The sequence below is a fragment of the Hemicordylus capensis genome, chromosome 1, assembly GCF_027244095.1.
Source record: "Hemicordylus capensis ecotype Gifberg chromosome 1, rHemCap1.1.pri, whole genome shotgun sequence".
NCBI classification, from domain to species: domain Eukaryota; kingdom Metazoa; phylum Chordata; class Lepidosauria; order Squamata; family Cordylidae; genus Hemicordylus; species Hemicordylus capensis.
In genome coordinates, this window is record NC_069657.1 from 160007872 (window position 1) to 160031700 (window position 23829).

Consider the following 23829-nt stretch of genomic DNA (forward strand, 5'->3'; position numbering starts at 1 on the left):
TAGAGGTATCTCGGTGCTGATCCCCATCCGATTGGAAAGGATTACTCCTTGCCTAAAGCGCTTCAGCAGGCAATGCTGCCAGACATCATTAAGAGCCCTTTGTGAGAACTACAGATAATCACAACGGGACTACATGAACCATAAAATATCCTCCAGTTTACAACCTTCCCAGTAGTTTGATAAAATGTACAGTTCATGCCAGTGATCCTAATGGGTGCTAATACTATTCATCTTCTGTGACTGAAAAGGCCAAAAAAACCAACCCTCCCCTGTTGTAAGTGTGCCGTCAAGTCGATGTCGACTCCTGGCGACCACAGAACCCTGTGGTTGTCTTTGGTAGAATACAGGAAGAGTTTACCATTGTCATCTCCCATGCAGTATGAGATGATGCATTTCAGCATCTTTCTATATCGCAGCTGCCTGATATAGGTGTTTCCCATAGTCTGGGGAAAATACCAGTGGGGATTCAAATCGGCAACCTCTGGCTCACTAGTCAAGTCATTTCCCCGCTGTTGTAGATGCCATAAAAAAAACAAGCCCACTGTCTTTTGGAATTTAATAGGCTAGTGGGGTGTACAACTGTGGCTCTCAAGCTATAGCTGGCCTACAACTCCCATCATCCCCAGTCACAGGGGCCAGTAACCAGGAATTATGGGAGTTGTAGGCCAACACCTGGAGAGCCACAGTTGGACACCCCTGCCCTAGGGTATGTCTAGACTACATCTGCAAAATGTCACATCCACATCAACTGTACTCAATTCAGCCTTGCAGATGAGGTGCAGAATCTACATTCTGGACCAGTACAAAACTATCTAACCATGCAGAGAAAGGTGAAGCAAGGCGCACAAGAAGTGAGCCAGCAACTATCTTCACAATCACAGCTTACAATTTTCCAAGCAGCTGCAGTCATGGCGATGAATGTACATGCAGGGATCACAGCACATACAATACAGCCCAGTTCAGCTGATAGGGAGTCCATCAGATTCCATGTGCTGCAGTGGACAGAATTTTGGACCTGGACAAATAGGACTCAGCCAGTTTAAATGAATGAATACTGAAACAAACAAGACTTTCAGCAATTAAAACCAACAGAGAAATTATATCAAAAAAATTCTTGCACATCTCTATTGTACAAAATGTAAAAGTTCAAAATAAACTATCAGAGAGGTCTAGAAGTGCCACTAAATGTCTTGGGGGGGGGGAGATCCCTGAGTCCAAATAACCCTAGTTGGACACCAACACACACCTTAATTTTTGTAAGGAGCAATGTTTCATGGTGTCACCTTGAGTTTTCCACCTAGCAACTTTTACTCAAAATTTTGGAGCATTATCCCAAAGGATACTTTAGTTGTTCTTTAAGCCTCATTAAATGGTTATGGGATCCATTAACACCTTACTGTGTATCAATGGTTTCAAAAAACAACTCACTTATTTCTTCAGAACTCACTTATTTCTTTTTATATGCACAAATGTTTTCTAAAAATGATATAATCTACTTTGAACAAACAATAAGCTTTTTTCCCTTATCTAGCAATAGTTAAGTCTCTTCCAGTTAAGTCTTCCTTTAGGATCATCTGTTTAACTGTTAGGGGTGTCCCTCCAATCTGTGACTGACTGTTTAAAAGGCCCAGGGAACTGTTTTATATCCCATTATTAAACCTACAAATATAACCCACAGTCTGAAGCACTTAACTCACTGTTTAACTTCTAACCAAAAGTTATTGACTACATTGCAACTCCAAGACATATGAGTCGGGGTAACACCAAATTCTTCACACTTTGAACTGACATTATTAGAATACTTAAAAACAGCCAATATGGTTGGAGACCAACCATTTTCAATAGGCGTTTGAGCCCATTATGACTTTAAGGTCCTCTCTGAACGATTCCACAGCTCCATAAGCACAACAGGCAAGCCTCTGCTACAACGGTCATCTTTCTGGGAGCTGAAATTAGCTTCTACTAGAAGCAGGGCCTTGTCATTTGTAGCTCTGGAACAGCAGAATGCACCATTTCAAGAGACTCCAGAGTCAAGATAAAGCGTTTTGGATTACACCAGGCACTGGGGAGTAAACTCAAAGTGTGATGTTATTGCTCCTTTTTCTTAAAATTCTGATTCACATGCTTTTGAGAACTCTTGCTTTCTTCTCTGTGCACAAGTTTTCAACTTTTATTTCAGAAATCAAAATGAGGATGGGAGTCATAGCTCAGAGGGGGAGTACATGCTTTGCATGCAAAAGGTCCAAGGTTCAGTCCCTGGCAACTACAGGAAGAGCTGGGAAAGACCTGTTTGGAAGTCCAAGAGCCACTCCCAGTCATTATACACAATAATGAGCTAGATGGACCAACGGTCTGACTGAGTAGAAGGTAGCTTCCCATGTAAAAATATTACTGGAGGCTCATGCAGAACAGAAAAGTCCTTCCATGGCCTCATTTCTCCTTCAGGAAACTTGTAAAAATTTCCCAAACATTAAAGTGTTCTGCTGCCCAAATAGATCAATAAACATATGCATACTGAACTGTAAACCATGAAGTACATGTTACATCTTCAATATGTCTCTTATTCTCTGTTTTGGCTGCAAACTCTTAAGCAGTTGTTGAAAATCAAAGAGTTGTCTACCAAGTGAACACTTGATGACAGACAAAAGGAGCATCAGTTAAAGGGAAGTGGGATGGGATGTGTAGACAACTCTGCTGTTCTGAGGCTGAAAAAGAAAATGCATGGGTTTCTACTCTGCAACTGCTAGACTTGTTTTGCAGGGGTGGGGGGTGGGAAAGCTTGCATATGTTTTAACTCTTCTCTCACAGATAGATCTCTGTCACATAACACCAAAGCTTGCCGTTGTTTGTTCTCTTCTGCACATAAACCACCAAAAGTCCTTTCATGATTTCAGGGGAAAAGGCTTCTATCAAGCGACAGGCATTGTCTCCAGCTGCCAAATAGTATTGCTCTAGCCTTGGAAGTGACTCTTGTTTTTACTCCTCTCCCCAACATCCCAACATTATCTGGAGAGTTAGCTCCTGGTGGACAAAAACGAAAAGTTAGAAGGGGAGAGTTGGCTCTCACAGCACAGAATAAGGTGATTCTCTCTCTCTCTCTCTCACCCCCCCCCCAATGGATCTAGAAGCTGAATGCAACTCAGGTCTGGGAGAACAGAATAAGCTCTTTGTTAGGGAAAATAACTAACTCCTCAATCTTCCCTGTTGGGGGATGCTTCTAAGGAGGAATAACCTCCACAGGGAGTTTATTATGTGTACATGAGAAGTGTGCCTCCTACTGAAAAACAGTAGGGGACAGCTTTCTTCCTGTTACTCTGTTCCCGCCCTTCCACTACCTATTTATTCATTCCCCCAGGTCACCCTCTCCACCACTTTCCCCCCTACCTCCACCCCACATACAAAGCCTCACAACACAAAGGAACATTCAGGTAATTCTACTCAGAGTCACACAAAATTACACACCACCCTCTTTCTCTATAAACGATCAGTGTGTGGCCTGCGTTTCATTTGCAACTGTAAATGAAACAGGCCTACAACTGTGTTTATAATCCCTCTTAATTGAATTCCATGACAAAACCCAGAGACAGTGTTATTACCCTCAAGTTAGTGCTAGCCATGGGCTCCTGGGCAGTTTAAAGAACTATGGGGCAGACTTGACTATAATGAAGTATTATTTTGATATCACGAATGGGAACCTTTTCCTAAACACACACACACACACACACACACACACACACACACACACACACACGTCTTAAAACATCAGTTCTAGAGTTTTAAGAAAAGTAAAACAAACAAGAAAGGAAATGAAGGCAAGTGGATAAGGCACTTCTGTTCTAACGAAAGTTCAAAAAGTGATAGTTTATTCCATCCATCACCACCATGGACCTACATTTAACATGGCAACAACATTATGAAACTAATACTCAGTGGCTGACATCATGCGCAAGTTGAAGGTGTGCAGTTTCAAGTAGCTGTGCAACATGTGTAGCAGCGTTGGCTGATGGGCAACATCAGAGTTGTGTTGCGCATGATTAGCCACTGATCTTTTTTTTTAACTTGACATGTTGCCCAGTCTTGTGATTCTCACATATATATCCATTTTACAGCTTTCCATATCACTGAAAAATTTCCAAATATGGGTAAAATATGACTGCAACATGGGTTGGAACGGTCATAAAACCAGTCACTCTTACCCAACTTGTGGTGGTTTCACTATGTATTAGACATTTAAAATGGATTGAATCAACCCATGGTTTTGTAAGAGAGGGCTATTTGCACAATCTGTAAATGGGTATACCATTCAGTGAGCAGAGGAGGAAAAAGCAGTCAAATAGCAACATATTGAAAACTAGAGATTCTCTAACAATGGTAAGTCATGCTGCCAAAAGAGGATATAGACACTACTACAGAACTAGATGCCAATACAGGATTACTTCTGGGTCAGATAACAGTATTGCATCTTGAGAAAAAATAAACATTTTACTAATAGTAAAACCCCATAACAAGAGATTAGCTGACATTAGGGGTGTGCACGGAACCGCCACACTGCAGTCCGGCACTGGAGTGGGGGGTAGCTTTAAGAGCGGCGGGAGTTTACTTACCCCTCCTGCTGCTTTCTGCTGTGGCGCCGTAATCTGCAGAGTAATAGGGATGGCAGGATACCTCCCTGCCGCGCCCTCCCCCGCTGCTGGTCTGCAAAAACTCCCAGTAATCCTTTGTGTGCGCAAAGTAATCCTTTGTGCGCACGGGCAAAGGATTACTGGGAGTTTTTGCAGACCAGCAGCGGGGAAGGGGCGGCAGGGAGGTATCCTGCCGCCCCAATTACTCTGCAGATTAAGGCACCACAGCGGAAAGCGGCGGGAGGGGTAAGTCAACCCTCCCACCACTCTTAAAGCTACCCCCCACCCCCAATCCAAACCACCGAGGTCCGGACCGGTCCGGAGGCCTTTTCAATGGCCTCCAGACCGGTCCGGGCCCATCCCTAGCTGACATCCTCACTAAGCCTCCAGCAGGGCATCAAAAAGAAGCACCCACCCAAGACTTTCAGAGTACTGCAGATCAGAGTGCACAGGACGAGTGGGGCAATTTTTGCCAATCTCTGCTTCTCCCGGAAATGCAATGCACCATGCAAAAGTATGTCCCTGAGGGCTGTGCAACTCTCAGGGATATATTTTTGGATGCAACATTGCAAATGTTGCCAGCACTTTGTTTCATACTGAAAATAATGGGGTTTTAAAATGTAATAACCATATGAAGACACAATGGTATTTCACAAAAATAGGGAATATGAGTCTTCAGCCTTTCCCTCATTTTGTTGTTGTACATATCTGAAAATATAAAATTACATGGAAAGAAGGTATCATATGCTTGGGCAAAAAAGGCTGTAAGCTGGACAAAGTTCCCCTGTGAAATTTAACTGCTATATCTCAACCATTTCTCAATGGCTCTTTTTGATATGTGACCAGGTTGTGACACTCCACACATAGACACTTCATGTAAGATTTCAGATGGTTTGGACAAATGGTCTGTATTTTATTAGTATTTGGAACATTCAAGGAATATGCTGCTTGACATATCCACCTCAATGATACAGACATTACCATGCCTGAATAATTCTGGAACTTCCTTAAGGGAACATTAAATGAAGGTGTGCATTCCTGTACTTACAAATCCACAGCTGCATAAAACTCATGGGGTTCTCCTTAATCTAACTCCCTTCTGTGGGGGAGGAACTGTAATATAGTCAAACTACTTCAAGCTGCCTCATGATAAAATAGAGTTTTAATGTACAGCTTTAAAAGTCCTACTTTTACTTATACCTGTGATAACTATTCTTGTTATTTAAAGCACGACAAAAAGAATCCCATTATTCAGATGGGCTTCTGAAAATGGGAGATCCAAATCCATTGTAACCATATTTAAAGAGCTATTGTGGAGTGGTACCTGAGATGGGATGTACTTCAAGTCCTCAGTGGATTATGTCATATGCACTAATCAGGCCATGATGGAACCCATGGTTAAGGCTTATACGTAGTAGGCTTTAAAGCTAGAACCCATTCTCCATCAAACAAAATACCTGGTAAAACTGAGCCAAAATTAGCCACTTTCATGTCCATTTTCAACAATTATGAACATTAAAGTGCGCTATTGGCTTTTGTGAGGTAGGAAACTCTTAAAATATTCATCCATGTTTATTAACTGGAGCATGCAACCCAGTGATTAAATTACCTCATTCCTTGATTTTGCTGTCATGGCCCATGTGACCATTGTATGTCCATGATGTAATTACACTGTGCTTCAGTATTTATTTATTTATTTATTCGATTTCTATACTGCCCTTCCAAAAATGGCTCAGGGCAGTTTACACAGAGAAATAACAAACAAATAAGGTGGCTCCCTGTCCCCAAAGGGCTCACAATCTAAAAAGAAACATAAGATAGACACAAGCAACAGTCACTGGAGGTACTGTGCTGCGGGTGGATAGGGCCAGTTACTCTCCCCCTGCTAAATAAAGAGAATCACCATGTTAAAAGGTGCCTCTTTGCCAGGTTAGCAGGGGTTAACTCAATGTTGCTAAGGCTGCATTCAGAAAAAACAATCTAAACCATGGTTTCAACAGTCATACAAAAATAGTTGTAGTAAGCCATGGTGCTCACCCCCTCCCTTTGCTCCAACTTCATATGTGAGGGGAGGAAATTAAAAGCTCCCACTTTCGGCTGCAAATAAACTATATTTCCTCATTACATATGAGCTCACGGAAATTAGAACAAGCCAGAATAAAACCGTTGTTTCGCACCCTGGTGTGTCAATTAATCACAGCTAGAACATACCACAGTCTCCTGAGTTCATAGGTAATGGGAAACTGCATGTGAAGAAAGAACAGTGGGGAGAATGTGAGTGCGAGATGCACCCCAGCTGGTTCTCAGTAATCAAAAAAAGATTATTGTCTGAACCTAGACAATGTTTCCAATATGGAACTTTACCAGTGAGGTAAATTTCATATTAGAAATGCTGTGATACTGAGTACTGATGTACAGCACAATTACGTCACGGAGGCTGTCTTCATAGGTTGTGTGGAACCTGCGTTTCGGCTGAACTGCTGGAGTCCCAGGCATACACACAGCCCTGCTTCCAATGTTGGCAACAAAATGCCGAGATTGGTAGGTTCGTTTGGCAAGCCCAATCTCAGCATATCCTGCCCTACTTGCTGCATGGAAACCAATATCTGTCCCTCACTTAAAATCTAAGGTACAGATGTCGAAATTGATAAGTTCACACAACACACCCAATCCTGACATATTGTTCCAAACACCAGAAGTAGGGCTTAAATATGCGCCAAAGAATCTGACATTCTGTGCTACTTGTGAAGCTGATCTGAAACTGTTTATGGAAGTCAGTGCCAGCTGTAGAGATCTTAGAGTTGGCAGCAACCACTGGTCCCTCTAATATTTTTTCATCTCTGTGCAGAATGAGTTTTGTTCTGGGCGGCAGTATCAAGGCACTGCGTGTGCACATGCATTCAGAGTGGGGCCTTCCTAATTCAACCTGAATAGGATCTAAAATTAACTGAGTGGACATCAGAAAACTTGTGAGCGTGTGCATGCCTTAGAGGGAACAGTGGCAGCAACTGTAACAGCTTCCCAGTGATAAGAGAATATTTTCTTATGAATATTTGCAGAACATATCTAAGAGAATAAAAAGGAGAACACCTAAAGTACATGCTTGGGAGGTATTCTCACATGAACATACATGAGATATTGCAATACTAGTTAAGAATCTGGATCACGGTGGGAACTGCAGTGCAAATTGTTTTGAAAGTGTTCAAAACAAATGATCTATTTAGGAAGCACTACCCTCACTCTCAATTGGCTTTATTTGCCCTTAGCGAATTTAGTACAAAGGCAAACATTGCATCATATCATCCCATTCACTAAATACTGGGATCACCCATGTGACTAATTCAGGAACACAATGCAATAATTAAAAATAAAAAATGACATTAAAGCAGCAGATAAGGGAAACAAATGGTAGTGAGCAGGATTTTTAAAAACTGTGATTAAGAGGTTTCTCACAATATCTGAGAAATGTTGTGAGAAATAAAAACAGGAGATTATTTGGAGCAGCCCAATACATATCCCTATAAAAGAGACTAGTGTCTTGATGTGCAGCAATTTGGCAGGAAAGGGATTGAATCAAGTTTCCCACAATCTTTCCCAAAGAGCTCATCACTCAGATTTAAACTCTTTTCAGAGGGTTATACAATTGCATCAGGTCATAATATATGACCTGATCATCGTACCCAATTTGAGAGACATGCAGAAATCTACTTTCACAGGCTCCAAGCTGAATCGGGGAGCATCTCTTTTCCATTTAATAATCTTTTTAGGGAAGTATTCAGTTGTCTCAAATCCTCAATTTCTCTTCAACTTAGATTCCCCCCCACCCCCTAGTGATTGCTCACTCACACCTATATGTGTGACATTGCTGATTAACTCAGAAAGCCTTCTCTTGCCAATTTCTCCATGAAATCCCTTTGGGGCTCACAGGTGATGGGCTGTGTTATCACTTTTTGCCCAACAGTTTGCAAAACATCTGCAGCTAAGTGTAATGGGAAAGGGGAAAATACTTTTTTTAGCTGAGGGATGGAGACCAATATCCCAGAAAGAATAATCTCTGGGGATTAATCAGTTACTTGAGTAGTATCAATGTGCGGCAAAGAAAATAAAAAGGGAGAATTTAAAAGCAATGACATGGTGCAAGCAAAAAGCAATATATTTTTATGTACTTGTAAAATTCATCTGGCAACAACTTTTCTGGTTAATTGGTTTCACCTTATTAAACTGAAAAACCAATTTGCAAAAAGCAAGACTTTTTTCTAGCATTTGTCCAGCTTCTAAACCCAAAGCTAAGATTGCTATTTACAGGACTAAGCTAAACAGAGTTATTTTGAGGTCAAATTACAGATTACATTGAACATGTAGTCTGGATTCTGTATGCTCTTTGTTCCTAATGGAAATAAATACCAGCCTTGAGGAGCCTGATGCAGATGAGAAAGAGGGGCTTTAACCCTTTGCTCTGCCATGGTCACTCACAATCCAGATCCCCGCAGTGTGCCTGCTATTTCTCCCAACAGGGAAGTTCGCAATGAAGCCAAGAGGAGCTTCCCTCACAGGGAGAAGAGCAAACATTGTTGGGTGGGAGGGATACCGATCTTGACCACAGGCAGAAGGAGGGAATTAAACCTCCCCTCCATCACAGTATGATCTTAATCTGGATCACCACAATGTCATTTCCAGCCCCTGTTATTTCTATCAAAATACCAAGTACTCAAGGGCCAAACTATACGTCCAATGTAAAGCATAGTTTTGGCTCTCAGAAACAAAGGACATTAAAAAAAGAAAAGAAAGAGTGCTTGGTCTTTAAAACACATTATCCCAGAACATCTTGTTAATGCATTAGTTAACCCCAATATAAGTAGATCCCATCAGCAAGATAAATAAACACACACATACATGCTAATTAATTTTCATTGCCATTATCAGTGGATTTTAGTCATCAGTCCTCTGATATCTTCCTGTGCACTTGTCACGTTTAATTTCTTTTCCCACATTAAGTCATTCTCCCATTCATTAAATAGGCTCTCTGTCTACCTTGCCAAAGAACTAGCAATGGGCCCCTCATTTTACAGAAGAATAAGCCAATTTTACCAAGGGGGAAAGGCTTTTAATGTACCATGCAAAAGAGCACAATCAAGTGTGGTGATTTGCCTGTGTTAATGATGCTACTGCGCACAGATCAGGGAAAACAAAATCTATAGTGCAGCCTTCTGCAGCCTGTTGCATTCGGGGGAGAAAAAATGTGCTGGAAGAAAAGAGTTATAAAAAGGCTAGAGTAATATTAGCCTATAAGTAATTACCATGGATTTTAGTAAGAAGTCTATTAAAAGCTGGTTCTTACATGCATGTATATTTCTCAAACTGCATTTGAAGATCCCAGTGGTGGAGCTAATGGAACAGTGGGCCCATGTTCCTCCCCGCCAGTGGCCCTGCCGTGCACACGCCACATGCACCATTGACGCCTCATGCACATGACATGACGTGCACTTTGGCATGGCCCAATCACCAGTGGGCTGCCTGAGCCCTTCAGAATGCATTCCCAGCCAGCGTTTGCTGGCTGGGTGCATTTATTCCCGATTCTCTCTCTGGTTGCATTTATTTAATTTTCTTGAGGCTGGCTGGAAATGAGCTCGAGAGAGCTCTCTGGAGCCTGGGCCATGCCCATGTGTGTGTGACATCACAGACAAAAGGGGAGTGGGCCCAGGCTTGGAGAGCCTGAGCAAGCTCTCCAGAGCTCATTTATGGCTGGTTGCATTTATTTCCCTTCCTCTCCTTTCAGCAAGGGAGAAAAATGGAAATAAATGCACCCAGCCAGCAAACACTGGCTGGGAATGCACTCCGGAGGGCTGAGGTGGACCCCTCTGGTGATCAGGCAATGCGCATGGGGTGTCTCGTCCTGTGTGGCCCTTTTGTTTGGTGGCCCAGGTTCTTTGAACCCTACTGCTCAATGGTGGTTCTGCACCTTCTCTATCCAACTGAAAAGTACAGGTGGCCCTTGTTATCCGCAGACTCTGTATCCACAGTTTCATGTATTGGGTCTTAAGAGACCCAGTTTCATTACCTGCAGGTAGAAAAAATGGGTGATTAGCCTATCTGCAGTTTAGAGTGGCCAGAAATGACCTGGAAATGACTTCTGATGTCATTTCTAGCAGTCATTTTCCAGCAGAGTGCCATTTTGTGGCTTTAAAAAAAATTGGTGAATATTTGACCATTTTCAAGGTTTGGAGGGCATTGCCAGAGAGCTGGAGACCTGGTTCTTTTATTTCTGCTCCCCCTTGCCTTTTTGGCCTTTGGGGGGGGGTTGGTTAGGAACCGAACCCCCCAACTCCCAGTGACACATCATTTGCAGTTTCACCTACAGGTGAGAACAGAACCCCCACAAATAACAAGGGCCACCTGTATTCTATTTGAAGTACTATCAGGGGATGTGAAATCTCTGGCTTCAGGGTTTGATCTACACTGGTCATCCTATTTGCATGCCCCACCCCGGAAAGATTGCTGAAACAGGGGAGGTACTTTTTACAGGAGACAAAATGTTTGATCAAAAAAAGGGTATCCCGTTTTGGATCATCCCTTGTGAAGGAACTATTCCCTCCCATTATGTTTTATAGTTTGTTTGCATTGTTCTGTGATCCCATTAGGTTCTGCAGAGGGTTTAAAGCAACCTCTAACCGCCAAGTCTGAGGTAAAAGTTGTCTGATGCAGAGTTCTGGAGGGAAAGTTACATTGTGTTGTGATTGGTTGTCTCCAGGTAGAGACAGAAGCTTCTAGCTACCTGAGGGAAGAAGCTCCTTTATTGGTTAATGTATCCCCAAGGAACTGGAAAAAAGGGAGGGCTGAGCAGCCAAGAGGAGGAAGGATGTGGGAGAAGAGTTATGTGAGAGAGTGTGCTGCTGAGTGTTGTGTGAGCCAGAAGCCTGGAACACAAACAGGGGTTGGTCAGGCTGAAAGTGCTACGGAAGGTAGCAATGAGGGAGCTGGTCTTACTGTAACCTGCTAGGCCTTGAGAGAGAAGGCTAGCAAATTTGTTTGTTTTGTATTTTGAACTCTGTTCTCTTGCCAACTGAACTTTTATTTGTTCCTGTAATTTTTTAAAATTTTATTCTAGTAAACCTGTTCTTGTTTTTATACTCTTTTACAGTTTGCTGATGACACACAAATCTATTTCTCCTTATCATCATCATCATCATCATCATCATGAAATGGAATTCACTCCCTAAATGCCTGCCTACAGGCAGTAATGGGCTGGATGAGGGACAACAAATTGAAGCGGAATCCAAGCAAGACAGAGGTGCTCATTGTGGGAGATTGGAATTTGAGAGATGAGCTAGATCTTCCTGTGCTGGGTGGGGTTACATTCCCCCAGAAGGAACAGGTACACAGCCTGGGAGTGCTCTTGGTTCCAGCCCTCTCCCTGGTATCCCATGTGGAGGCTATGGCCAGGAGTGCTTTCCATCAACTTCGGTTGATTCAACAGTCCATTCCTTGAAGAGAACAATCTCAAAACTGTGGTGCATCAGCTGGTAACCTCCAGGCTGGACTATTACAATGTGCTCTATGTGAGGCTGCCTTTGTAGGTAGTTTGGAAAATTCAGTTAGTCTAAATTGCGGCAGCCAGACTGGTCTCTGGGGTAACATGGAGAGATCATATTACGCCTGTTCTCAAGCAGTTGCATTGGTTGCCAATATGTTTCCAGACAAAATACAAAGTGCTGTTTATTATCTTTAAAACCCTGAACAGCTTAAGTCCAGGTTACCTTAGCGAGTGCCTTCTTCTGTACGATCCCCATCACATGCTGAGGTCTTCTGAAGAGGTCTGTCTCCAGTTGCCACTGGCATATCTTGTTGCGACTCGGAACCAGGCCTTCTCTGTCGCTGCTCCTGGTCTCTGAAATGCACTCCCGGTAGATATCTGTAGTTTGGACTTCTTGTTGGCTTTCAAGAGAGCCCTAAAGACTTACTTGTTTGGCCTGGCCTTCCAAGGTTTTCAAATTATTTTTAAGTATTTTAATTGGTTTTAAATGATTCTGAATTGTTTTTTAAAAAATTTATATTATTTTAAGTAGCTTGTTTTAAATGGGTTTGCCTTTTTTTTTTTAACTTGTTGTATACTGCCCAGAGCCTTTGTATGGGGCAGTACAGAAATGTAATAAATAAAAATAAATAAATAAATACTGGTGTCTCCACTTAATGCCTACCTGCCCATTTTATTTACCACACTACTGAGTTTTGATATTGTTTTTGAAAGACAGAGGGTTCAGTTTCTTTCTTTTTTAGTTTTTTAGAAGAAATTCTGAATATAATCAGCAATTTTAGCTATTATTCTTGTTGCTAGCACTGCTCTTCTGCGGGCTCCCACAAGCTTTTCTCCTTTGGTCTGAGACCACAGGCATGTAGTTCTCACTTTTAACATGGTCATGAGCCTCACGGAAACATGAGCTCTCCAATTGTTGGCATATTGGGGACCAGTAACTTAGCAGGTAGTAGGACAGTTATCCCAAGATATAGCAGCTTCCAAAGCCAAGTTGAAAGGGAACTAGCCTCACACCTTTCCATAGGTTTGGTAATACCTAAGTAGACTTCTGAAGTTAACTCACAAAAGTTAGCTTTTCATTCAAGATCTGTCTCTACACAAAGACTGACCCCCTCTTGGTCTACCTCCCCTCCATAGATGTCTCAAATAAGCTAAAAACCAATTACCTCAGCAGGAACTCTAGATAAGGCTCTGTGCTGCAACTCCCTTCCTATCAGAAGAGAGCTAAGTGGGCGATAGAAACTCAGAGGTGTACTCAATAAAATACTGATTCGTTTCCTAGGTTCTTTCGTCCTATGTTTGCACATCCATTCCATTCACTCAATTTACATACAGGGTGCACTTGACCCATTCAAAACATTGTGTTATAGTGCAGCACAATGCAAAGAGACAATGGAACCTTTGAGATTCCCCAGAACTGCCCCATTCAAGAAAGGAGAGCAACTGGAATGTTGCCTCAAGACATATTTTGGGCTATAATTGCCCCTGAGCTGGTGTGCTTCATTAAGTTTCCAGTGTGCTTCATTTGGTTCTTACACTTGGAGTCCCCCACGATTTGGACGCTAGATCTGACATCCGCCATTACACTTGGCCAAGTCTTACTCTACGTGCTAATCATGCTTCCAGCCTCTAGACTGGCCTTCTTGCCTGGCCCAATCCATGCAGCTCACTTTGCTAAAAGAAGTTGGCTATTCGAGAACTGACACCTTTTGGATTTACCTTTACTGCCTAACGCCCTTGGTTTCCTGTTACTGCCTGCTGCTTCCCTGGAGGAAAAAGGTCCTTTGGTTGCACCAGAGCCAAGAGGGTCCAATCGCCACTAAAGGAAGGACAAGGTTGTATGATTATCACTGCACCCCTCTGTGTCTCCCTATCCCTGTTCTCTTCGTGAATCCAAAAACTTGTTTCTCACAAGCTTCCTTTCTCTAGCCAGCCTGGAAGTTATTTTAATTCAGACTCTTATCTAATTAGTCTTGTAATGTATTTTTAGTAGTAATATTGCTTTAATCAACTTTCTTATTCCACTGTACCACTACCCTACAATAAAACCTTGTCTGTTTTTGAACTTCAACCTCTCTCTCAGTTCGTTTTCCTGTAACCAAAGCTTTGCACAAAAATTATTCTGACATGGAACTGCTCTACCCCAGCTTGCTAATAATTCCCAACACAAAGCCCCAAACACCATTTTTGGGTGTTCACCAATCATTCAAGTGCAGTTCCATTAACATTCTCAATAGATTTCTAACACTTAATAATCAGATCAATAATTAAATTAAAAAAATCATGCCCAAGCAAAGCATATCTTTCTCAGATTCAAATTTACTTTGATTAAAATTTACCATCTATGGTAATTATTCAATTAAATGAAGAATATTTTAAGGTGAAATCCTACAAATGTCAAACTGTTCCCTTTTACTTCCCTTTTGCTAGCACATTAATCAAAATTTCTGTTATATATATTTAATTTCTCTATCAGTGTCTTCTAGGAAAAATGACTTTCCGTGATCAATAACGGGCCTCACCTACTAGTAATATTTTTTTTTAAATGTGGTTGCTTATTTTAAAAGAGAGTGGGCCAGCTTGTTGGCATCTACTTCCAGGATTAGTTAAAAATCTGATTGTTGATTTGTCTCTATAACAACCAGCAAAGGACTTCAGCTATGCCTGCACTTCAGATTAGCTCACTTCTGTCTTATACAATTCTGACTACAGAGAAAAAATCATCTGGTTGTCTGAGCCTTCCATGGATTCTGGGGACAATGAGAAAGTGCCTAAATTATGGATGTGATTTAGTTTCATCATTATTTGTCTTTTTAAAAATTCCTTTGGAAAATCCATTTGTGCATTGTAACTGCAACAGCACTGTATAATTTTCCATAATGGAAATTATCAGGGTTCATAATCTACTCCCTCTTTACAACCATACTGAGTGCGCTAGCATCATACCAATGCCAATTTACAGCTGAACTGTGCACTGATTGATGCAAAGTGGATGCATGTATTAACATGCCTCAAATCAACACTGAATGATAGGAAACCTTTGTGCATATAAAGCCAAATGACATGCGTACACTCATGCATATACTTCTATCCTAATACATTCTCAAAATACATCTTGGAGAACACTGATCAAGTACAATCACTCCAGCATCTCTGAAAAAACAATCACACACAACACTGCTAGAAAATGGAAGAGAGTTGATCCTTCAAATAAAGACATTAATTAAATCTATATATAAATCTAATATATATATTAGATATAATATATAAAACATAAATCTAATAAATAAATAAGTTATTCTTACCAGTGGGAATAAAAATTGCTCAGATGGGCCATTAGAGATGAGTTATAACTCCCCAAGCATCCATGGGACTACAGGTCCAATTCACCAATTCATTGTGCAGGGAGGAAGGGTTAATTATTTCCACCCAAAATGTATATACCGCTACAGTATTTATGACCCAAAAGGTCCTCATGGCTGCTCTTCCACATAATCAGATGAAGCCTTATGAAATGGTTTCCACACAGTTTGTAGCAATTTTGGTTGTGCCCCCCGCCCCGAAGTAAGTTCAGTGACGGATTTATCTTGTACTAGTTTGCTTCTGTCATGGGGTTAAAAAAACAATACCATACTTGCATAACTCCTAAAGTATTTCCCTAAAATGATTTCTTAAGGTGGCGGGGAGAGTATTGCTATTCCTAGTACTTCATTGCCCTCTCTCTTCGGTCCATATATAAACCAAAAACAAGGTCATTCAATTATAAATATTTTCCTTCATATAATGGGATACAGGAACAAGAAATGGTTTCTGCATGTGAAAAAACCCAATCTTTAGAAGTTTTGCTTCTACAATGCAAAGTATTTTAGTACTTTTAAAAATATTTGAGAAAATAATCTTTAAAATATCCATTAGGAGAAACTAATGGCCATATATTAAAATTATTTTGTCATCACTTGTACAAATAACTTCTAAATACTTTTAAATTTGTTTATTTTATATCTTAAAGCTGTTTATTAACCAAGGAACTTCAAAACACTACATGATAATAAACAAATCACAGCAATCTCTCTCTCTCTCTCGCTGGGGCAGAGAGAGAGGTCTGGAGCAGGGGTTACGTTGGGGGGGCCCCTCTAAGAGGCACATGCATGTGTGTACAAAGTGGGGGGGGCTTACTTTGTGGGAGCCTGGGGCAGATTGCCCCAGTTGCCGCCTTCCGTAGCCCTGGAAATTATCACAGACTAGCAAGCCGTGTGTGTGTGTGTGTGTGTGTGTGTGTGTGTGTGTGTGTGTGTAAACTAACCAGACCAAAGGCCTGACAAAACTCAACAGTTTTGACTGAGCACCAGTAAGGTCTATAAACCAGATTGTCCAGTGGAGGAAGTTCCAAACCCTGGACGGTGCTACTGAAAAGGCCCTGTCCATGTCTCTAATTACTGCAGGATATCTCCAATTACATCTCCAGTTACTGCAGGACATGGAGCAGGACCTCCATCAATGATCTGAGCGGGAGAGTGGATTCCTGCAGCAGTAGCTGGTCCCAAACAGGTGATGCCGCAACTGACTTCAATGTAACAAATTTTAAAACTACTTTAGCTATGCTCTTATTCAAGCGCACATATAAATAAAGGGTTAGAGAATTATTCTGGACCCAAGCTAAAATCAAATTATACAGAATATTTCAACAAAATCCTTGCCTAATTTTGCTTGGGGGAAGACCTCCAACGAAAGGAGAAGAGGTGGCTATCTACAGCAGCAGATTGCTGGGGTGCCAGAAGGTTATCAAGATACCCCCTGCTAACTCACCTGCCCTCCCATTACCCGAGTAGCTCTTCATCAAGCTACTGCTCACCAAAGAGCCACTCCTTTCCTCCTGACCACTCCCTTCATTGCTAAGGGGATAAGGAGGAGGAGAAATTCAGGAATGTGCATTAGAGTATTAGACACTTTATGGAGCATCTGTAGGGAAAGCAGTTAGAATACTGTAGCTACTCCAAGGCCCTTCTCTCATTTTGTCTTCTGCTTTAGCACAGCAAGAAGGAAAGTGACAGAGGAGAATGCATGTTGGTAGAGTGTAAGCATACGCAAAAATCGCCACCACCACTCACACACTCACACACACACACACACACACACACACACACAAAACAGGAGGAGCAGGAGGGAAGGAGGGCGGCATTTAGTGCCGACCTCAGGTGCAAAGAGAACTTGGGCTGCCACTGCTTTTCCCAGTGGCGTATCTAGGAAAAATAGTGCCTAGGGCAAGCACTGAAATTGCGCCCCCTGTCCAAACATCTGACACCCATCTTTCAGATAACTTTATCATAATATCAGCTGAAAAATACAAGTCAAGCTCATTAATCTTTTAATATTTCAAAAATTATTTAGCAGTGGACGTAGCCAGACCAAAAAATGTTGGGAAACTACCAATTTCAGTATGCTGGGGCTCATGAAATACCCAGATATCTGAAATACCCAGATGTGGAGGTGTACTTAGAAAACTAAACAAAAGTGCCTGTCTAAGTCTCTACTATGCGTTGTAGCATCACTATTACATAAGTTTTAAAAATAAATGGAGAATTTGTCTTTTCCCAGATACTCTGAAAATAATTAAATGATATGCAGAGTAATCTGTGTCACTGTTTGGAATATATTCTAGTATTTCAGAAAGACAGTTAAAATGAGAGAAAGAGAGCAAGAAATTCCCAGTGGGCCTTAATACTAAGGATTTCACACTGATTGAAAGACAAACTCACCATTAGTAGCCATATTATTAAGACATCACATTTAACTCACTCATCACAAGAAACAAAGTAAGAGCAAATGAATACAATCCTAGCTCATAAGCTTCAGATCATTATTCACAAGCCCTGATTCTCTGTACATAGTGCCAAAATGAATAGGTGTACAGTGATTTATATTATATTGAATTAAAAATAATATCTGTAGTCCCTTTGGGGGGCTTCCTAAAGGCTGTGGTGGGGGGTCTGCAAAGGTTCCCCCCCCCCGCTGGCTTCTAGGGACCATTTTAGCATGTGTCGTGGCCATTTTAAAAATTTTTTAAAATAGCCGCTAAAAACAAAATGGCCACCACGCATGCTCAAATGGCCTCTGCAAGGCCTGGCCTGGCTTAGGTCCTCACAGAGGCTATTTAAGCATGTGCAGTGGCCACTGTGTTTTCAGCAGCCATTTTTTAATTTATTTTTTTTAATTTTATGAAATGGCGCCCCCCTTCAAGTGGCGCCCGGGGCACGTGCCCTGCCTGCTCCACCCTAGATACGCCCCTGGCTTTTCCTGATATGAAATATCAGTGTGGTATCTTATCTAGCAATGGCCTGTAGAACATTCAAAGTCCTCAGATAATCTTGGATATAAGCAGTTATAATATTTGCATAGGTTTGTTTGGATAGGGAGCTGCAAAGGGAGCACACACAAGAACTGGATAACCAGGAGTTTGAAAACCAGGACAATCAATACAAGGCAATCTTTGGATCTCTAAGTTACAACAGAAACAAGGTTGTGGGGTCCCCATAATTATACCTTTTAAAAACATCAGGTTAAGCATTAATTGGGAAGGATTGCGTTGTACAGAACGTTGCCTTCACACACTCCAGATGGAGACCACATCTTCAGGAAGCCACTTTTTGCCCCACAATTTGGGTAATTTATTTATTTATCATATTTATATACCACCTGGTATGTATATCTCTAGGAGGTATACACAGTTTAAAACACAGCCAATATAAACACAAAACAATTTCACAGAATAAAAACAGTTAAAACAATATTACAGGATAAAGTCAATTAAACAGATTAAAAGTAAATTCAGTTAAAAGCCTGATAAAACAGATGTGTCTTGAGGGTCTTAGCAATCAGAGATGGAAATACTTTTATTTTGACAGGGAGCATATTCCAAAGCCCTGGGCCAGCCACATATTCCACAGCCTGGTCCTGAGTCACCACAAATGAGCGGGGAGCAACCGTAACCAGAATCTTTATGGAAATTTAAGCAAGTCACTGCAATGGATGAGTTTTTCTTCTTTCAAAATTCTATAATGTTCATTAATGGAAGAAAACATACAGCCAAATGACAGCACATCCAAGGGTGACTATGCAATAATGAGTCCTATCCTCCCAAGCATATTGCCTACTGAAGCTACCAGGACATGACTTATCATCCTTCTACTGCAGGCAACAGATGTTCTACAAATGGAGCAGCCACAGGATCATGCCTTTACTTTGTAAACAATGACTTCAGTAAATGGCTGAGCAATTGGTACTACTTCGGGGGAAATGGGAATGCAACAGCAGTAAAAGTCAACACAGACTCAAAACTGCAAATGCTGGCAAAAGGGTCCAACTATAATATTGTTTGTAATTCCTCTTCTCTTACTATTGTGCTATTTTCTTATGACTTCTTCCCAAATAACCTCTCCCTTGAGCAAAATAGTGTCTTCCATTGATTAAAGCACAATTCTCAATGGCCAGTGATTGAGTTATCTGATAGTGCCTGATGAAAACCATCAATTGGGACTGAAATAAAAGGTGGAATCAATGAGTTTTTCATTACAAGCTATTGACTATACTGAGTTCCCAACTGAACTAAATGGAGATCCAATGAGTACATTAAATAAAAGGCACAATAAAATGCACTGGAGGATAAACTGACCAAAATATTCAGTCAACTACTTAATTCAAGCATACAAATCAGAAAGGCGATTATTTATTTATTCTTCAGCTTTCCCCTCCCAATTCCAAAGCTTAAGGTAAGAACAGATTAAACATATAAAGTTCCATTAAAATAAAACTAAACAGTGAAAACTCCAAACCTCTACTGGTTTAACCTTGTACTTCAAAACTCAATCCAAATGTCACAGTCTTTATGCATCAGGAAAACATTCAAGCTTTCGATTTAATAAGAGTCCAAGGGAAGCCCATAACTGAGAGCAGCTGCTGATATTAACTTACTGCCCTGATGAGGTACATAATGTCAAATGTGTCACTAAGCATTCTCAGTCAGTCTAAGCGATTAATGTACTGCATATAATTCACAGTGGTGCAGCCACTGGCTGCAATTGGCTGAGCTGCTCTGATGTCACAGAGAAGTTGGACAGGTGAATGGAAATAGGCTAGGCTGTCTGCAATGCTCAGGCTAAGCTCCTTTAAGGATATAGGGAAAGAAGATATAGGAAAGAATGAATGGGGCAGCAAGCAATGTGAAACATTTGGAGAAAGACAAGAACAAAAAAGCAGTGAGTATATTCAGAGGTGAGAAGTGGAAGAAGAATGGTACTGAGGAAACAGAAGATGGCTAGAGAACGGATTCTGTTGGCAAAATGGAAAATGGTCAATGGTCAAGAAGGAGAAACATATACGGCCACAAGCTAGGCAGCATAGATGGCTGAGGTTCAGCTACTGATTCAAAAGAATTTGACAATTCTTTGGATTCAGATTTTCAGTCATTGTGAGAGCATATGGAGATTGGTTGGTCTTCAAAATATGTTAATCTCATAACTATGTTCTTCATAGGACATTTACAGATACTGCATTAGTTACTGTCTGTTGCAAACAGAGCCATTCATTATGCATAATACCACCCCTTCTCCAAGGCTGTTTCTAGGGATAAGAGTGGCAGCTTAGTGCCAGGCCAGCACAAGAAATTAGCACAGATCACATCTCTAGGTTACACAGGAATGCAAGGATCTCTGTGCCGAATCCTCCTAGTTCATGTGACAGATTGAATTTTTTAAGGGTTTGTGCAAATAACACAATGCAAAACTTAAGCTTAAGTTGAAACTCTTCTTTGAAATACTTGAACCCTGCTTCCAGTTTCATGCTGAAGCTTTGGATTACCTGTACAATAAATTACCATCTGGACATAGCCAGAGTGGAACAGTTCAGAAAGCAAAGACAAGATCTAGAAAGGACATTATCATATAGCTTTGGAAACACTGGAAAATTGGTCTTAAAATACTCACCACCTTTGCATCACTGTTGTCTCATTTTGAAGTCCATGCTCCATTATAATTCTGTAGCAACCTGCAACAAAAGAAAAGCTTCATGAACAGTGTGCTGAAAACAAAAATTATATCAAATTTGATTATATGAAATATTAGCAGGAGGAAACTGAACTGACAGTTAAACTCAATCACCATACTCTCCAATGTTAAACAAATGCTAACAGGGGCACTCTTGTAAACTAACATATCTAATCCCCTGCCTGATCTTGATTGCAGGCTGTATACTGCAAGGTGCCTTAAGGATGCACATGTGGGCATCTATATGCATGTGTGGCAGTCTACTGCCAAAATGCTTTTGCCTCTCAGAGATTTCACTCAAGAGAGGAGGGAGCCAAACCATGAAGAGTACTAACTCTAGTGTGCATGTGCAAACAACTAGTACATTTTTGAAAAGACATGCTAATATTTCTTCAAAGGCAAAACAGTGATGAAGATGGGACAATGATTTACCAAGAGTAGGTATCAGGAAACAAGCACTGTTCCTAGTAAACAGAGGCCAATGGAGAAGATAAATCAGACACTGAATGACATGTACATACATACAAGAGTTTCTAGAAAACAGCTCTTCAACCAGAAAAATTAGTCCACAGACATTCATTCTCAATGCTGATATTTTGACTTGAACCAATTCCAATCCCAGCAAGGGATTCCAATCCAATCTCTTGTTCTCTGAAGATCTCCCAGACTACGAGAAACTCCACAGAGATCTCTCCATCACTGCTTCTACATCCTTCCTCTTCCACACACTCATTTATACTAACAAGACTAGGAGGCTATTTTGAGATAAACCCCTATGTATGTGAACCCTTGCCGACTACCTTGGGTCAGTCACAGATCACTGTGTTTCTCTATGGAATCGTGGTCTCCACAACCCAGCTATTGATTGCAAGGATGCAAAAGGACTTGCCTTGCTCACTTTGGACTGGTGATTCACTGCTTGAACACACAAACCAATCAAAGTCTGATGTTTCAGGATCACTATCTAGGGGAGTAGATTGTGCAGAACAGGCCCTAAGAAAACAGAAGCTCCACCCATTTGTAAGGCAACTAGTCTAGCTTTGAACCAGCTGGAAAATTTCTAACACTGTATTACATGCTGTGGGTTGTTCTGCAGAAAAGTAGAAATTAGTTAACCTACACATTCATTGTCAATATCTAATTCTTAGAGAGAGTTATCTTCCCCCACTCAGGAAATAGAAACATATGTGACCTTTGTATTCAATCCAACTCAAGCAAATACAGCTCATTTAGAATTTCATCGCGTTCTCAATAGTGATTCAAAGCACTTGGAAAATAATTTTAAGGGATAAACAAATCTGAGAAAAATCTTAAAACTCCCCAATGACCATTCAAGAGGAAAACGTACCCTTAACCACAGCCCAGTTATCCAGGCCCTTTAATTTTTCAAGTAAGATTGTGCTCAGTTAACGGAGCACTAGAATGCAGGTGGGATATATTGTATATCTGAATATTTCCCAATGACAAAAGGTCCCTGCCTAAAAGAAGAAGAATGTTAATCAGGAAACAAGTTCTATCCTGTTGTTCTCAGTGTGCTATTTTTCTATGCACAAAGGCTTTGTATATGGCAGAACATTCAAATATACAATGTTCTACCTGCATTCTGAAGCAGTCAATCCCAGCAGAGCTGTATTACATGTTTCTTCTGAATGCATAGCTTAGTTCTGCAGCACCAGGCCTGGAAATTTTTGCAATGGAGTACAAGGAAGCTTGTGTGGATACCGACCTTTCTACACATTTACAAGTTTTTAAAAAAATATTATTAACTGCTATTCCTCCCACAAGGAGCTCAGAACAACTTACATCAGCAATAACATAGTTTAATATCAATAAAATCCCCAGATTGCATTTAATTCATATGATATACAAAGTAAATAGCACAGAGTTGAATCCATGATCAGTGTCAAAAGACCCATTTAAATAAAACTGTTGAATCAGTTGTCTAAAACTAGTTAGGACCAGCCTCAAGCAAATCTCCTTGGAGAGGGATTTAAAGTGAGAGCACCACCTCCAGGATGTAGAGCGAGGCTTGCTCAAGCAGCTCTCAGACAACAGAGCAGCTCTTTAGGGAGGATACTCTTTTGGGAAGAGACCATGCAAAACTTTATGTAATAACCGTTCAGTTGTGCTTAGAAGCAGAGAGAGAGGTAATGCTGATTAGCAAGTGCCGGTTTGGTATACTGTCTCCCGTGACCCTCAAGAGAAAGGGATTCACCGCTTTCTGCACCAGCATAAGCTTCCTGAAAGTTTTCAAGGGCAGTCCCATGTTGAGAGCATTACAATAATAAATGCTAGAGCAGTTGTTTCCAATCTCTGTAGACCAAGGGTCCACCTTTAAAGTACAACCTTTAACACATGAACCAATTGATTAACCATACATGTCCAATTTTGGCATCTGTGTTTTAGGAATGGCCAGCTGAAGGGGAGGGCAGACCTCCTGCACTTCCTGCTAATAGCTGCAGAGAAGATATAATTTTGGTAGACACAGTAGTTCGGCAGGGCAGGGCAGGGCAGGGCAAAGAAAATCTGTGCCTGTTGAAATGGTCTTTTTAGAAATTGTGCAAGAGTCTTATCCTCCTCTGCAGCTGGTCAGATCAGGGCAGGGAAGGGTCATGTTCCACAAGTAGCGATCAAAGAA

The 23829-nt window shown here is 41.1% G+C and overlaps 1 protein-coding gene across 10 annotated transcripts in view; it reads right to left on the reverse strand.

Moving 5' to 3' along the window:
* Positions 1-23829, reverse strand: part of SEMA5B (semaphorin 5B) — a 576167-nt gene that overhangs the window by 369235 nt on the left and 183103 nt on the right. For all 10 annotated transcript variants that reach the window (XM_053256885.1, XM_053256927.1, XM_053256858.1 and 7 more), the window contains one exon: positions 21132-21192. The gene's annotated coding sequence lies outside the window, so the exon portion shown is untranslated. The remainder of the gene's footprint in view (positions 1-21131; positions 21193-23829) is intronic.